The sequence below is a fragment of the Echinops telfairi genome, unplaced genomic scaffold, assembly GCF_000313985.2.
Source record: "Echinops telfairi isolate 266 unplaced genomic scaffold, ASM31398v2 ScPeMD7_2;HRSCAF=8, whole genome shotgun sequence".
In the NCBI taxonomy this organism is placed as follows: domain Eukaryota; kingdom Metazoa; phylum Chordata; class Mammalia; order Afrosoricida; family Tenrecidae; genus Echinops; species Echinops telfairi.
This window is the reverse complement of record NW_022103898.1, coordinates 78894475-78900183: the sequence shown is the minus strand read 5'-3', so window position 1 is coordinate 78900183 and position 5709 is coordinate 78894475.

The following is a 5709-nucleotide window of genomic DNA, read 5'->3' as shown; positions in this document are numbered from 1 at the left end:
TCTATAACTGTATTCTTGTTCACACTATTTACTTTTAGTTATCTCTGTTTACAAATTACTAACTCTGGTCTCAATTTTCAATCAAGAGGTTGGTTTTCTTTTTCTTTTGATACTTCTGTAACTGAGCTGCCTTTTGAGTGGTGGGTCATTAATGTTAATCTCATGCTCTTGTCTACTGTTGTTGCTTTGTGTTCAGAAAACTTCCTTTAGAATATCTTGTTAAGTTTATTTATATTTTAAATTTTCCTTAATTTCAAGGTATCTGGAAATTCCTGTGTTCTTGCTACAATATTGAAGACACAAATTTGTTGAGTATATGTTTCTTGGTTGACCATTGCTTTTCTTTGCTTTCAAGTTAATACATATCATTCCATTGCCTTCTTACCTTCATGGTTTCTACTGAGAAGTCAGAGCTTAGATGTATTGGATCCCCAATGTAGGCAAGTTTTCATTTTTTCAGGAATTGCTCTAAAACCCTCTTCTTGTCTTTTCCTTTGGAAGTTTATTTATGATACATCTTGGTTTTTCTCTTGTGGTCTGCCTTGCTTGGGGTGCAATCAGCCACATACAGGCATAGCTTCTAATCTTCTGTGATATTATGGGAGTTTTGTTTCAACAACTGTTTGATGAAGCAAACAAACAAAATAACACTCAGGATGGGGGAAGAAGAGAAATACAGTATAGTAAAAATATCTAAGAAAAAAAAAGAATATCAAAGTATGGAAATGATAAGAGAAATAGAATCAAGGAAAAATGAAAAACAGGAGGATGAAAAGGCAGATTAAAAATAAAAGAAGAATATGAAAAGGCAATAAGAAGAAATGAAAAAGGCAAGGTGAAGGCAGAACTGAAAGAGGCAAGAACTCTGGGAGTAGGGCACCTTGTGCTAATCAAGGAACTCACCTGCTGGAGGAAGTGTCGGAGTAAAGATGTGGGATGCCCAGTCTTAGATAGAGTACTTGTCTGTCCAGAGTCTCTGGGGTCAGGTCAGCTGATCAAGAAATAATTCATAACAGATCAGTGGGTGCTTGTAGTCAGGTGATTATGCCCAGAAGGAGTACTTTGAGGCCTATAGAAAAGCTGGGGGCAGCTTCGTGTGTTATGGAAGAAGTGCTTACTAGTCCAGGAGTGGCTGGGAACAGTGAATTCCTCTGCACTGCATGTTACGCTGGTCTGATGAGCTGAGGTTGGGCACCTTGTACATGATCCATGTGTATATGGCTCCTGTCTCTGGTTGAACAGGGACTTTGGGGATGTTACTTGCCACTGGAGTAAGTGTAGGGAGTGTAGGGAGGGAATGGTTATTCTTTTGGTAACTAGGAGGATGTGGAGAACAAAGCTTGCACTGAAAGTTTCTGGTTGTCAGCCCCTGGTGTGGGAGGTTGAAGGTTTGTGCTATGAAGTGACAGGCTTGCTAGAATGAAGCACAATTTCAAGATAGCAGTACTGCATCAAGCCGGCTGACTTATTCACCTGTTCATTCCATCTTCTCTGTGTCTCTTTTGTTTAGTTTCAATGCCTCGTTAATATTCAATCCTCTTTTATCCTTTCATCTAGAGTTCAGATTTCCAGGATTATCATACTATCTGTTTCATTTGGTCTCCATATCTATCTAACGACTATCACCTCTTGGTGAAAGTCCAAATTTCAACTACTTAATTCATACTCATATGCAATTTCAGCTTAAAGTTTAAGAAAATTAAAATGAGTCTACAGGAGCCCAGATTCAACCTAAATACATTTCCCTTGATTTTCAGGAACTTATTTTCTGCATTGAGCATTAATGACCAAAGACCTGATGAGCTGCCGGATGATATCAAGAATATAATACATGAAGAAAGCAAAGGGTTATTAAAAAGTCAGGAAAGAAAGAACAGCATCAAATTAGATGTTAGAAGAGACCCTGAAATGTGTTCTTAAGGGCAGAGTAGTTGAGGCTCATGAAGAAATGATGAACTACAAGAGCTGAACAGAAGATTCTAAAGGCTGCTAGAGAAAACAAAATGCAATACTATCATGGAATGTGAAAAGATCTAGAATTAGAAAATCAGAAAGAACACATTTAGCATATCTTAATCTGAAAGTACAAAAGAAAAATTCAAACATGGGCATGCAATACTGAAAGATTTTATTGGTAAGTACTGAATGATACAGAAAGTATTAAAAGAAAATGGAAACAATATCCCAAGTCATTGTACCAAAAAGAAGTGTCGACATTTAACCAATTTAAGAGTATATGATGAAGAATCAAGGGACAGAAGTCCACGCAGAACTGAAGTCATTAGCGAAAACCAAGGCTCTAAGAAGCCAATTGAAATTTGTCAACATGCTGATGAAGCACTGGAAGTACTGTCTCATCTATGAGAAGAAATTTTAATGATAGCTATTTGGTGAACTGACTAAAAAAGATGTATATTTGTATCCATTCCAAAGAAAAGTGCTACAATAGAATGCATAAATTATGGAACAATATTATTACCATTGATATCACATGCAAGTAACATTTCACTGAAGAAAAATCCAACAACACTGTAGGAATACACTGGGAGGGAGCTGTCCCAGATCCAGGCAGGATTCAGAAGAGGAAATGGGACAAGGGATGGGATTGCTGATATCAGATGAATCTTGTCTCATATCACATGCAAGTAACATTTCACTGAAGAAAAATCCAACAACACTGTAGGAATACACTGGGAGGGAGCTGTCCCAGATCCAGGCAGGATTCAGAAGAGGAAATGGGACAAGGGATGGGATTGCTGATATCAGATGAATCTTGTCTCAAACCAGAGAATAGCGGAATGTTGATTATTTGCGCTTTACTGCTATACCAAGGCATGTGACTGGGGGAATCCTAACACACTCTGCATACCCTTGAGAAGACTTGGAATTCCAAGACCCTTCATTGTGCTCCTGCAGAACCTGTACGTGGATCAACAAGCCGTTGTACAAACAGAAGAAGGCTTACTGTGTGGATTAAAATTAAGAAAGGTGTGCATGAAGGTTCCATCCTGACAGCATAAATGTTAACTCAGTATGCTCAGCAAATAATCAGAGAAGCTGGATTAAATGATGAAGAACGCAGCATCATGTTTGGAGGAAGGCTAATTAACAATGTAGGGCATGCAGATGACACAACCTTCTTGCTGAAAGTGAGGAGCACTTGACACAGTTGCTGATCAAGATCAAGAACTAAAGTCCTCTGTGTGGATTACAACTCAATGTAAAGAGAAACAAAATCTTCACATATGGACCAGGAGGTAACATGGAAAACCAAATTGTCATGGATTTTGTCTTGCTTGGATCCACAATCCATGCTCAGGAAACCAGCAATCAAGAGATGAATCGACACATTGCACTGGGTAAATCTTCTGCACAAGACCTCTTTCAAGTGTTGAAAACAAGGATGTTACTTAAGGATGTAAAGTACACCTGACCTTGGCTGTGGTATTTTCAATTTCCTGATATGCATGTGAGACTTGGACATTGAAAAAGACTGAAGAAGAACAGATGCGTCTGAATTATGGTCGTGGCAAAGAACATTTAAAGGAACAAACAGATCTGTCCTTGAAGTCAGAATGTTCCTTAATGGAAAGGTTGGCAAATCTTTCTCACACATACTTTGGCTATGGTATCATGAGAGACCATTCCCTGGAGAAAACGTCATGCTTGGTAGGTTAGAGAGGCAGCAGAATGGAGGAAGGCTCCCAGTAAAATGGATTGACACAGTGGCTTCAATAATGCAATCAAACATAGGAGCAATTATGAGGAGGGTAAAGTAGTGGACAGTGTTCAGTTCTGTTGTACATAGTGTCACTATGACTCAGAACTGATTCAAAGCACACAAGAGCAATAACAATTCTGAAAAACATAATTATGTGTGTATAACATGAGAAAAAGTTTGTTAAGGTCACAGATGGAGCTCAGATATCAAAGGAACTTTCCGACTAAGAAGACAGACCTAACAATTAACGTTCAATAATTCACTGAAAACTTCAGGATCACGGAGGACATTGCTCTTTTTGGGGTGTGTCTTCAGAAAGACGGACCACTGTCGGGGAGCCTCGTGTTTGGTAAGCAGAGGGCTGGTACATGCAAGGGCGACAGTTAGTGAGGCGGATTGGCACAACGATGAAAACGAATGAACACTCAGTGATTGTGAGGACCCTCCAAACCAGGCAGCAGTTCATTGTGCTGTATTTGGGGTCTTCATGAATCAGAGTTCTCCAAATGGCAGCTATCTCTTCATATTACATCAGAAAGGTCAGTTGGAAACCACCAGCCACTCCTGGAGTGAAAGATGAGGCTTTCTATTCCCTTAAACAGTGACCCTCTCAGAGATGCAGGGAGCATTCTATGCTGACCTAGAGGGTCACCATGAGCCACCATCAACTCGATGGCAAAGGGAGTTTGTTTTTCCTTAGTCTACTCACCTACATACTTATATACAGAAGATGATAAAGGCAAAATTTAAATAAATGTCAATGATCAACTGATATATGAACCATAATTCTGATCAATTGATTTTCTCTATAAAATATATTAGAGCACAATGAACAATAATTTTTTCATGTGCACAGCATATAACAGCATTCTAGAAAAATCTAAAATGTTTTATATCACTTCTATCAATCAAGTGTCAGAGTCTTTTCTGAAGTTCACTCAAATATTTTCTTTCTTTCCTTTTAATGACCTTTTGCTTTCTTCTTGTATGATATTCTTGATATCATTCCACAGATCATCAGGTTTTCTTTTCATCAGTGTTCAATGCATTTAATCTATTCTTCAGATGTTCTTGAATTTAAATTGGCATATGCTCAAGATTATATTCTGGCCCACATGGAATTATTTAATTTTTTTTCAACAAAGTTGAATTTACAGTGACAATTTGATTGGCTGTTCACATTTAAGCCTAGGCCTAATTTTAATGGCTGATATTGAACTATCATCATTTCTTCCCAAAGATATATTCAATTTAATTCTGTGTATTCCTTCTGGAGAAGTCCATGTGCATGGTCAACTTTTGTGTGGTTTAAAAAAGGTATTTATAATGAAAAATACTTGGTCTTGCAAAATTCTATTATGCTACCTCTACCTTAATATTTATCATCAAGACCATATTTTCCAATTAGTGTTCCTCTTTGTTTCAACTTTTGTATTCCAATTGCCAATAATTGTTAATGTATCTTGATTTCACTTTTGATAAATTTCACTCTGAAGATGTATGTAGAATTCTTCAATTTCTCTATGACTAGCCATAGTGGGAGGTGCATTCACTTGAGTGATAGTTGTACTGACCTGATTTCCTAGATACTCTCCTATCACAGAGAACATTGTTCTTCAACGTAGATCTTCAAATGTCCTCTTTAACCTTGAAAGTGATGCCACTCTTCTTAAATATGTCTGTCCCAGCTCATGACTGCCTAATTCAAAATTACAAATATCAGTCCATTTCAGCTAACTAATGCCTAGAATATTTTGATCATTATAGATTTCATCAAAATTTTTACTACTTTTAATGTTCCTAAATTCATCTTTTGAAGTTGTGAAGGATTTCATCTTGCTCAGATCCACAATCAATGTTCATAGAAGCTGTAGTCTCTTGACTACAAAAGAAGCATTGCATTGGGTAAATCAGCTGCACAAGACCTCTTTCAAATGTTGAAAAAAAGGAAGTTACTTTAAGGACGAAGTGTCCTGATGCAAGCCAGC